Here is a 12,646-nt window from a genome sequence, read left to right as displayed (position 1 = left end):
ATTTATAAATGCTCCACAATAGGTAATAAATCATTAGTTATTGATTCAAACAGTGCCATTTGCAAGCCTCAAAGCGCTTTGCTGTGTTACATACACAGCGGCATCAAATCACCTCGGCAGCCCGACAGTTAGAAGCCCGGGCCATTAAAGTGGTGTCAGCAAAACTCCACAGAAAGCTGAGAACCAGATGAGGGAAAAGTAGGTTGCATCGACTCCTTCAAGCCAGCAAACCTTGGCTAATTGCTGAGGGAATTTGTGCACCAGTATATCTTGGAGTTCTCGCGGGCTAGAGACAGAATTGTATTTGTATAAATCAATGTTTTCATGAGAGGGCTGTTGTGTCTAGAGCTTCACAGGTGTGACGTATATTGGCTACAGGAAATGAAAGTCCGTTTTAAACAAGGCCTTTGTTGTTGTCCATGGTGGCTGCCCCTGCGTGGACTCCGGGTCATGGCCACGCTGTATATGAGACCATGAAACCTTTCCTGGCCCACCACCATCTTCAGCCTTACGTGACAGGAGCCTGTCAGTTTCATGAGCATGCTTTTGGACCCAAAAGAAATGCAAATCGCCAGGGCTTAAGAGCCTGAAATGGATACTAAAGACAGTGGTAGACCGGAACTCATGCATACACTGTTCTTTTCCCAAATTATACCCATCATCATAAAAAATTCAGGAATCTTATAAGCATATTGTTAAATTGTTGGTAGCTTAAAATAGGCTATGATGGGAGTATTGACACCCCCAGAAATCAACAAATATTACAAATTAACCACTCCCTCACCGCTCAGAGAACTGGTTTATCAGCATTCTACTGCTTCTGTGCATCTTTTACATAGTCGAATTTGTTTAGCTTATTGGTACAGTCAAGGTCCCTGAATGGCATCAAGAGTTTGTGCTCGATTACTAACCTAAGGGTTGCCGGTTCAAACCCAATCAAAGGTGCTCTAGGCACAAGGCCTAGTGACCTGTCTCCATCAGTATTACAGTCCAGGCACCCTACAATGAAGTTCTGCTCTCTCACAGGGGTGGGCCGCATGAGACGGAGTTGACTCGATGGCAATTGGATTGGCTGTTGGGGGGTATATTCGTGGATAGGTTTTATGGGGGAAACAATCTTTGAACCTGGCGGGTAAATAATGTGAAGCAATGTCTGTCATATTGCCTTGTTGTTGTTGCTGGGTGCTGTCGAGCCTGCTCCGACCCATAGTGACCATAGACACAGAACGACACACTACATCGTTCTGTACCATCCTCACAATTGTTCCCATCGTCCCCTGGGTGAGTGGAAAACTTATATTTTCTCAAAGTGTAGCACAGGAGATGGCTATCCTGGAAATGGCCACATTGCAGAAGTAAAATGAACGGATAACAAATTTTCCCAGCCCATTCACTTGGGCTCAACAAAACACAGCTTACCTTCCGAACGGAAACCTGAAAAACAACACTGAAACTCACTCTCATCAAATCTTCTCCCACTCACAGCGACCCCACAGGACAGGATCTTCCCCTGTGGGCTTCTGAGACTCTCTGGGGGAGTAGAAACCTTGGCTTTCTTCCTCAGCGCGGTGGATGGTGTTGAGCTGCTGTTCAAAAGATGAACTCCTCGAAGTTAGCAGCCCCACGCATAACCACGACACTACCAGCACTCCTGGGAAACATGCAAGGGCATGCCCAGTCACACACTGAGAAGGTTCAGAATCACTGTTTCCAACAGAATCGCTCACAGCTTAAAACCGGATGACTCCTAAGAGACTCAAGGGGGAGAAAGGGCGCAAACGCAGACATGTCACGTCCAGAGCCAGCTCCGGTGTTCAGGTGGCAACTGTTTACAGCCGGCTCTGGCAGCTGTTTTTATGGGGGTGCCTGCACATCTTTTGATTAAAAAGGAGTATTTTACCTTAAGTGCTAACAGGTTACATGGATGTTATCCAAGGCAACCACTCCAACTCCCGGCTAAATCAAACCCCAAACCCCAAACCAGACTCACTGCCATCGAGTCGGTGCCGACTCATAGTGACCCTAGGAGTCCTGGTGACAGAGTCGTTAGCTGCAAGTTGGGCTGCTAACCTCAAAGACGGCAGTTTGAAACCACTAGTAGCTCAGTAGGAGAAAGAGAGGCTTTCTACTCCCGGAAACTCACCAGGTCAGTTCTACTCTGTCCTGTAAGGTTGCTGTGAAATCGAATACAGTGCGTGCATTGCTTATCGCTATACCAAGTGTCACACTGGGAGTGTTTTCACAGCTATTGAAGATGACACCAGGTTTGTGCCAAAGCCACTGGACATCAATCATCGTTCGCCGGGTGGCGGTGAGTTGGAATCAATTGGACGGCAGTGGGCTTTTTAGATCCACTGTGGACTTCAGTGCTCTCTGCACTCGGCCCCGCCGAACAGTGGGCTTAGAAACGTTTGACACCCTGTACGCACCAGGGTTAGGTCCTTAGTATATCTAATCAAAGCACACAGAGTGTGCCCTGCCCCCTGCCCTTCACTCAGTTGTAATCTGCACAGTCAATCATGGAAAAAGCTCCTTGGGAACGGGTAAGCTTTGACAGGCGGAAAGAAGGTGAAGCAAGCACTCAGTCCGGCGCTGTTGGTACAGGGTGCCTGGTGAATGCGAGAACAGTGGAAATGCTGAAACAAAGGCTTCAAGTCCCACAAGTCTCTCCAAGCTGGGGTTTCCAGTTTCCTTAGAACCATTTCTCTAGGTTGCTGACCACCAGCTGCTCCCGCATTGAGAGAGCCTCTGATGAGGGCCCTTTGTACGCTGTATTCACGGCAAACCCCATTTCTTTGCATGCCTCCCTTCCCTCCAAGTGACAGGGGCTGTCTTGATTGTTTTGAGCAGAAGCTCTGCCACGTGAGTCTCTGTGCCACAGCAGGAGTTTTCTAAACCAGCCATGACTGTGGCTTTTAATGGCATTGGTCTGGCAATAGACTAAAACAAAATTTGTTCCAAGTATATTTGTTTAACAGGTTAACCTGCCAGGCGGTACAATTCCTATTAACTGAAAAAGACAAAAGAAAGCAATTAAAACAAAATCCTATCCTCCAGCAATGCACTGTCCTGAACACGCCATTCTTCCTTCTCACCACTGCCATCTCGGGACTGCTGCCACACCGGAAAATAATGGGCAAAAGAGGGCATTGTTCCCAGGACTCAAGGTACGCTACCTTTTCTGTTTTTAATCATTTTATTGTGGGCTCAAACAACTCTTCTCGCAATCCATCCATCCACTGTGTCAAGCACATCTGTACATTTGTTGCCATTATCCTTTTCAAAACTCTACTTTTGTAGGCAACAGAGTCTGGCCATCTTTACGTGAAAACCAAGACAACAAAGCAAAACACTGCAGTCCGCAAGGTCAACATCCAGTATTCTAAGATGATGAGCCAACTTATGGAAAATAATTGGTGGAACAGGTTTTTTTCTTTTAAAATCATTTTATTGGGTGCTCATACAACTCTTATCACAATCCATACATCCATCGTGTCAAACACATTTGTACATCTGTCGCCATTCTCAAAACATTTGTTTTCTACTTGTGCCCTTGGTATCAGCTCCTCATTTTTTCCTCCTCCCTCCCCGCTGCCCCCTCCCTCATGAACCCTTGATAATTTATAAATTATTATTATTTTTTCATGTCTTACACTGTCCCTTCACCCACTTTTCTGTTGTCAGTGCCCCAGGGAGGTGGTTATACATAGATCCTTGTAATCGGTTCCCCCTTTCTACCCCACCTTCCCTTCACCATCCTGGATCGCCACTCTCACCACTGGTCCTGAGGGGTTCATCTGTCCTGGATTCCCTGTGTTTCCAGTTCCTTTCTGTACCACTTAAAAAAACACAAAGAAAAAAACCCCGAAAAACCGCACTACCATCGAGTTGATTCTGCCTCATAGAGACCCTACAGGACAGGGAAGGACTGGCTCTGTGGGTGTCTGAGGCTGTAACTCTTTATGGGAGTAGAAAGTTTCATCTTTCTCCCATGGGTGGGATGCTTTAGATACTAACATATCAAGATTTATATATTAGCTGTATATTTAGATATTACGGAGTACGTGTTCCAGAAGTATTGGGTTGAATTTGCATTGTTTATCAACAGGACCTTCTGATGATTTGTTTCTTACTATGAGGAGCCTTTGTGGCAAAGTAGGCTTTGACTTGGGCTGCTAACTGCAAGATTAGCAGTTTGAAGCCACCGGCCACTCTTTGGGAGAAAGATGAGACTCTACGCTTGTAAAGAGTCACAACCTAGGAAACCTACAGCAGCAGTCCCACCCTACTCAATAAGGGTGGCTGTGAGTCAGAATTGACTTGACGGCATTCAAATATATTTATTCCGGAATTAGAGCTCTCCATTAGGCCCCATTTTGCATTCAAGATATTGTACATTCAAAATCCTTCAAATGTGCTATGCTGTCTTATGCACAACAGAAAGAAACACGTGCCGGTCCTGCGCCATCTTCACGGTCACTGTGTTTGAGCTCATGATGTTACGTTGTTAGGCTTGAGTCCATGGTGCTGCAGCCACTGGATCAAACCATCTCGTTGAGGGGCTTCTTCTATTTCACTGACCCTCTGCTTTACCGAGCATGCTGCCTTTCTCTAGAGACGCTTCCTCCTGATCAGACGCCAGTGCGGAAGGTGAAGTCTCGTTGTCCTTACCCGCAAGGAGCATTCCCTGTGTACTTCTTCCAACATAGACTTCTAGTCTTTCCAGCAGTCCATGAGAAACTTCATATTAGTCATCAACCCCCACAATTCAATTGTATTGCTATTCTATGGCCTCTGGTGCATGGTCTAGTTTTTGCCTGTGTTTGGAAGGACGGGTGTGCTTGGGTCTGGTACACCCCTTAACCCTCAGCGTCACATCCTGGCTTCTCTCATGTGTTAGAGTCTCTTGCAACAGAGTTGCCCCAGGCAATGCATCCATTGACTACCTGATGGCTGTTTCCATGGGCATTGATTGTGACTCTTAGGAAAATCAAATCGTTGACAACTTCCATCTTTTTCTCCATGCGCATGATGGTGCTTATTCGTCCAGTTGGGGGGGGGGGTTGTTTCCCTTCTGTTGACGGCCAGTATCCCTTCTATCTATGCATTAGGGATCCAGGATTTCCAAAAGGTTTCATTTAGATCTAATAGAATATTGTCTAATTATATGTAAGTTTTCAATTGAAGTTTAGTAAAGTTGAATAAATTGCAAAATGACATTCAGTTCCTGAGTCACACCGGCCCCACGTGCGCTCTTATGGTCAGTTCTTGTGGGCAGTGCTGATCCAGAGTGGGGAAGAAAATAGAGGAGCACCAGGCCTGGATGACTCTCAACTCTTCTCATGTCCCGATAGTTATAAAGAAGTATCCTGGGAAACCCAGTTCTTCATTTCTCCAGAATGAAATGGTAGATGCTTTTTAAAAAATTCAAGTACTCACAATGAGTCAGAATCATGTTTCAATTAATCTGCCTACAGTAGACATATGGCCATGATGGGGAGGTACCTCACCTCTGGATTCCCTGGGTGGTACAAACTGTTAATGTACTTCATTGCTAACGAGATAGAGGGTCAAGTTCACTTGGTGACACCACAGAAAGAAATCCTGGTGATCTACTTCCAAAAAATCACTCATTGATAACCCTACAGAGCACAGTTCTCCTTTGACACGCATGGGATTGTCGTGAGTTTGAATCAGTTTGATGACAATTTGGAGACCAGGATCATCTAGCATTCAACCTCTCTTACTCATTCTGGGGACTTCCCGTTGAATAAGGTCTTAGTGGGTTACATGATGCTGGTGTGGCCAATCCAAGGAACCTTTCTAGACCGTGGTTCTGGGGTAGGTTAAACCAAAACAGGACAGACAGGATACATTTGGCGTCGTGTTTGTGATGGTGTCCAGTTTCAATGACAGCCAGTGGGTATCCCCCGGCAGCACCAATGGTGGGTGATTCCACTCTTCAACCAACCTTCTAGGTCATTGAAATGGAGCTGCTCATTTCTCTGCCCACCTGATTGGGTTGACCAGCTCTAGTCTCTAATTCCTGAGTCCAAATATCCTTTGAATAAGTCCCCCTTTTTCTGCTTAAAATAAGAGGACTGAGGTTTTAGTTTTGTCAAAAAGAACATCAACTGATGAATCATTCGTGTTACCCTTTATGTTGTTTTCTTGTTTTTGAGACAATGTTTATAGATTAGTTTTCATTTAAGGAAATAAACCAAGATGCAGAGAGTTTTGTTGCCATTGCCACATCATTGTAGCAGAGACGATGCTTCAGAAAATTTATACTCATTATTAATAGCAAATTAAACAATGGAACCACACATTAAAACTGAACAAAAAACTAAAACCTCACTTATACAAAGGTTACTTCAACCCACCAACAAAGAAGGAAGACCATAGAGAGAATATTTCAAAATTTTAGTGGTCTTTCTTCACACCTGCCCTTTGGGTTTCCATGTCAAAAACAGTCCTCTCTCTCTCCTGAAAGATGTCTTTCTTCGAGGTCTCAAAGCTCTGCTCTCTGTACGCCCAGTTAATGTTATCATGCTCTCTGGTACTATCTCTCTTCAAGACACATGGACTAATACCGATTTGAAGCCGCTCAGAGGATGGCCTTTTGCACCATTATGCGGTTCTACAAGAGCCTATGCAAGTGGGGATGGCTTTGAAAGATAAAGTAGGTATCACCTTAAATAGTTGCTCCAACATGTTTAAAGAGATGACAGCAACTGGGCGGTCAGAGAGAGGTGTGACTGATGTTTCTCGTCCCCCTTTCCTCTCCGTTTTCAGAATCTCTGATCTTAAAAACATGTTCCCAGAAAAACGGGGCTTTGAGGATTTCTTTTTGGAAGAGGGAATTTCAGTGTTCCTTCCTCCCCGGCAAAGGTTTTTTTTCCTTTAAACAGAAGTAGCCTTGTTTTGTAAGCCTGCCTACTTCCTGGCACTTATCAGTATTACTAAACCAATGATTAGGTGCCATTTTGTTTTTCTTCTGATTCTTAGGAAAAAACAATAATCCACAAACAATCATGATAAAAGGTGACATTTTGACAATTCTCTCACAGCATATATTCATATTTTATAATCTATCTACAAAACTTAGGTATTTATAAAATGGTTGTTTGATGCACAACACAAGTTCTGAGATTAAAAAAACAACAACCTAAGAAAGGCCCCACCCTAACCAGCTCTACCCCAAACCCCAAAGCAAACCAAGTACTTCAGCAGTTTCCCGGATGGAGCTGAAATCACCGATTACAGAACAACCATCATTTTATATGCGCAGATGCAGAGAGATCACATTTTCGGTCTGAAGGTCCATTCTCCCTTATGGCAGAGTGGTTACACGTTGGGCTACGATCTGAAAGGTCAGCAGTTCCAAACCACCAGCCCCTCCTCAGAAGGATGATTGGGCTTTGTATTCCCCAAGAGTTACAGTCTGGGAAACTCACAGGGCCAGGTCTACCCTGCCCTAGAGGATGCCTATGAGTGAAGATTGGCTGAACGGCAGTGAGTTTGGTTTTTAATTATATCAAAGATCCCTGATGGTGACATGTTAAGCACTTGGTTGCTTACTGAAAGGTTGAGAATTAAAACATTTCAGGGGATTTGTGGAAGAAAGAGCTGGCACCCCCTTTCCCATAAAGATTATCACCTGGAAACCCCTATGGGGCCATTCCACTCTGCTGCAGGAGGTCTCTGTGAGCCAGAAGGCACCTAACAACAGAAGTTCACAAAGATGGGAGGTTGGGCTGTGTGGAAGGAAGGGCTGGCAAACTACTTCTGTGAATGTTACGGCCAGGAAAACCCTATTGAGGGTCTTATTTATTGAGGTTTAGTCTCTGTAATGCCTGGAGTCACCATGAGCAGGAGCCCATTCCCTGGAAGCTAACCAGAATAATCCGTAATAGGCAGGGATACACCGTGGCAGCATGTGATGAAAAACTGACTCTGAACGTTGTGCCCGCCCGTTCATGGCTTCCATGCCTTAGAGACTGAAGCCTGCTCCCCTGAAAGACGCAGCAAAGCCCCCTGATTTCAGTCAAGAAGGAAAGATAACAACGAGGGGAGACGCAGTAGACTAAAACTTTCTCTGCATGTTCTTATCCCCAAACCACACTGACTCCCGACCAGCTGAAAGCGGAGTTGGCCATCCAAGTCTTTTCCTGTGTCTTTGGACTAATAACACCCACACTGGCTTCTGGGTGCTGAGTGTTACTGGCTGTTTGTTACTCACAAGTCGGAGCAATCTAGGGAAAGTGGTAGAAACTGATATTGGTGGGCAAAAGTAACTAGATTTTTTGAGAGGTAAAAAATGATGTACTATTGAAGGCCAGCAGACCCTGGTGATTTTAACAGCTAAAAAGGTCTGAATACAGATAGATGCACTAGAACCCTTCTGGGTTTGATTTCGCTGTTCTTTTCAGCCGTTATTCATACCTATTTGGCCCAGGTATGTTTCATTCTGCTGACTTGGGATCTCCAGGAGCTGGAACCCACAAGGCAGCAGACAACCATATCTCCCCATGATTTTTAAAATTAAAAAAAAAAATGTCATCAGCCCCGTGGCATTCCTCCCCAAGTTCACTCACAGTGAACTTTGCTTCCTAGTTTGAAAAAGGAAGATGGTAAAAGAATGGATACATGTGAACCGTGGTGCTGGAGAAGAACACTGAGATGCCATGGGCTGCTTCAAGGACAAGCCAATCCGTAAAGCCAGAGCGCTCCTTAGAGGCAAGGACGGCAAGCCTTCTTCATCTTTGGACACATCGTCAGGAGAGACCAGTCCCTGGAGAAGAACATCATGTTTGGTACAGTGGAGGGTCAGCAGAAAGGAGGGAGGTCCTCGATGAGATGGATGGATACAACGGCTGCATCGGGGGCTCCGGCCTGGGAACAATCGTAAGGAGGGCACAGGACTGTGCATCGTTTCATTCTGAGATTTTCAGTGAGGATTCCCTAAATTTACCTTTGGGGATTTGTACTTTTTTTTTTAGTTCTCTGGATGGCTGGATTTAGGGGCATATGAATCTGCAGATTGATTTTTAGATCTACTCACATTGTACATAAAATGAGTGAAAGTAAAAATGCAGAGGGTTTATAAGAGCCTCTGAAAGCCTGTTCATTGAGAATCAAATCTTGAGAAAATGAGGTTTGGGACACTGTCTACATGCACGTATGTCTAAGAATGAAGGAAGCTCAAACTTCAGTAAACATGAACATGAACATGAAATTTAAAGGTCAAAGTCCCCCTTCACTTCCTGATTGATTTTTTCTTGAAAATCTTGAACAAGATCTGGGTCATACTTTAGACCAGTGGTTCTCAACCTGTGGGTCAAGACCCCTTTGGGGGTCGAATGACCCTTTCACAGGGGTCGCCCGATTCATAACAGTATCAAAATTATAGTTACAAAGTAGCAATGAAAAAATAATTTTATGGTTGGGGGGCCACCACAACATAAGGAACTGTATGAAAGGGTCGGCATTAAGAAGGTTGAGAACCACTGTTCTAGACCAATGCTAACAGATGCTTATTTTCTCTCACCTGAACAAAAATGATATTAATTATGTAAGCACATTTATATCTGTTCCCTTCTTTATTCTGACTGCATGAAAATCCCCATGAAGGACAGCTTTGGCAGTTAGGCCAGCAAACCTTTTAGCAAGGTTAGGGTGATGGTTAAGGTTAGGTGACAACTTGACTAAGTCCTGCTTCTCAGCAATTGGGCAGGGATGACGTAATCACTCTCCATTTTGTGATCTGAAGTCAGTGGCCGATTAGCTGAAAGGGGAGTTTCACTGGGGGTGTGGCCTGCATCCAAAACATAGGGATAGTCTGTCAAAATTTCCCCTCTTTTGATCCTGCTGCAGATTCACTATCCTTTGACCTCCAGTTCCTGGGATGTGAGCCAGCAGCCTGCCATCTGACCTGCTGATTTGGGGTTTGTCAATTCCTCTCAATCATATGAATCAGAAGTCTCCATTCCGATGACTGGCCTATGGAAAAGTGGGACTTGCCAACTTCCCGGAGCTGTTTTCTTAAATGAGTGTCTGTTACTCTCATATATATAACATAGATATAAATATATATCTATAAACTCATCCTTAAGATTCGTTATGACCATACACACGCACACACGTTCGTGGGTTCTGCTCCTCTGGAGAATCCAGCCTAAGACATCTGGTAATCAAAGTGGTTCTTAACTAATATTAGGGATGAGTTTTCTGAATTGGGTCTTGGGTCTTGTTAGACTTAACTCTACTGATGACTCTGATTCCAGGCAGGCAGAGGGCACTGCCAACCCATGGCTTGAGGGGGCAGTAGAAATACATAAAATACCAGTGTTGCTGGCTCAAATATTTGTGAGAAACATGTCTCTGGGTGATTGAGCACTTGGTGCCCCCAGCATTTCTATCACACTGTCCAGAGAAGCTGGCTGATTGGCCCTGCTTTTGCTAGGCAAAGTGGTGAAGCAGAGAGATGAGCTAAGGGTTCAGAGTCACAGCTCAAACAGTGCATAAAAGATCTAAAAGCTGTCATTTCTACCCTAAAAGAAAAAAAACACACCTCATTTCTACTGAGATTGATGAAATGAAGCACAGAATTCTATCATAAGAGTGGCTGGATTCAATGTCAATTGAGTTCCCAAACTTGAATGGGTGTGAAGCTAACATGAGGATATTGGTTGGGAATAACTGGGATCTTGTCTCTTGTGAGGGGGACATATGGACAGAGAATCAGGAAGTTGGGGACATCGAGCCCCTCAATTCTATTGAATCACCCCTGCCAACAGAATCAGTCCTCTAAGTCCCATCTGAAGAGATTACTGCATCTTTGTTCGTTAAGCAATCCTCCCCAGTGAAACTATTGCCCATCCCACTCCCACCCACTGATATTAACCCAGCTATGTCTGAAGAGTCTGCGATATCATTTGGGACAGCACCTGCAGATGCCTTAGAAGACATTGCGGAGTGTCCCCAGGACCCGCGCCCCACCACCTTTTTTTTTTCTAGATCGACACCCTATTGCCAATAAGCCGATACCAATTTATACTGGCCTTACCTTACTGTTTTTGCGGCAATCCTGGCATACAGTGACCCTATAAAACAGGGCAGAACCGCCCCTGTGAGTTTCTGAGACCGCTACTCTTAAGGGAGTAGAAAATCTCATCTTTCTCCTGAGGATTGACTTGTGGTTTCAAACTGCTGACCTTGTGGTTAGCAGCCCAACATGTAACCACTGCATCACCAGGGCTCCTCTAGAGACCTTACGGAACAGAGCAAAGCTGAAAGGCTGACATCTTTACGTAAGCGATGGCCGCATCTGCCCACTGCTGAGCAGTTGCTGGGTCCAAACTGCCAACCTTTCAGTTATCAGGCAAGCACTTCACAGGTACCACCAGACCACTTCCATCATGGAAGGGGCAGCATTTTGTTCTCACGGGGGGCGGGGGGGTGGGGGGGGGCGGCGGCACTTAGTGGCCTACCCGGCATGCAATGCTTCTGTCAAACTCCCATCCATGGACTTATCCATCACCATGGCATCCCGCACAGCATTGCCTTGGCTCAGAAGACTCTCTTTCCAGCAAATTAAGTGTGACAATGGGTCTATACTTAGGGAATTCATGGGCCCTGCCCGGTTCCTCACCCCCTGGAAGTAATGGCTTGTTGGACCAATGAAATAACCTTCTAAAGACGTGATCACAGCACCAGCTAGACGGCAAGCCATTGCAGAGTGGGGAGATGCTCTCTGGAGGCTGCATATGCTCTGAACCGGCACCCAGTACATGGCTCTGGTTCTCTCCGAGGAGGATTCCCGGGTCCAGGAATCAAGGGGTAGAAGGGGCAGTGGCACCTTCATTATTTCTTCTAGGGACCCACTCACAAATGTTTGGCCTCTGCACCCTGCAACCCTATGTTCTGCATGTCTAGGGGTCTTTGTTCCAAAAGGAGGAAACGTCCATTGAACTGGAAGTTAAGAATGCCACTCGGCCACTAGGGATACTCCTCATGCCCCTGAATCAACAAAGAAGGGAGTTAGCATATTGGCTGGAATAATTGATCTAGATTATCAAAGGGAAACTCAATCGATTTTACATAATGGAGGCCACCAAGAGGATGTCTGAATATAGGAAATACCTTAGGCTATTGCTTGTTAGATGCCTCCTTTCAGAAGGAAGAGCGGTGTTCACGTCTGAAGTGTACCTAGTGGCTCAAATAAATACTGTCCCCTTGCTGGCCAATATATCCGGTCTTTGACAAATATAACAGGCCAACTGGAAACTCATGCTAATGGCCTTTCATGCAGAAAAGGTCTTTGTATGTGAAATAGCAAAATAAAGTTCAGCTTGCACTATTAAAAAAATGAAGTAAAATAAAGTTGGTAAATGCATGATTCTGTTGCCCCAAATACTTATGTTAGTATTAGTAACAGCTTCTCACTTCCAGGAGTTTTAATTATGCCTCTTGGGACAGGGAGAAGGATGAGGGTGGGGGATATGATTTTAACAGCTTATTTGGTTGCTGTCCCTACCTTTACTGCTGTAGGGCTAAAAAAAACTCTCCACAGGCTAAAATTCTTTACATTGCAAATAAAATCGTTTTCCCCTGGTTTTTATCAGTATAGGTCCCACAAGGAACC

General features: G+C 45.0%; 1 protein-coding gene across 1 annotated transcript in view; it reads right to left on the bottom strand.

Moving 5' to 3' along the window:
- The window catches only part of CREB5 (cAMP responsive element binding protein 5), a 390,923-nt gene that overhangs the window by 181,144 nt on the left and 197,133 nt on the right, over nt 1–12,646 (bottom strand). The gene's annotated exons all lie outside the window — the stretch shown is intronic.

The sequence above is a fragment of the Echinops telfairi genome, unplaced genomic scaffold (genome assembly GCF_000313985.2).
Source record: "Echinops telfairi isolate 266 unplaced genomic scaffold, ASM31398v2 ScPeMD7_23;HRSCAF=83, whole genome shotgun sequence".
Taxonomy (NCBI): Eukaryota; Metazoa; Chordata; class Mammalia; order Afrosoricida; family Tenrecidae; genus Echinops; species Echinops telfairi.
This window is presented reverse-complemented; position numbering and strand designations above follow the sequence as displayed.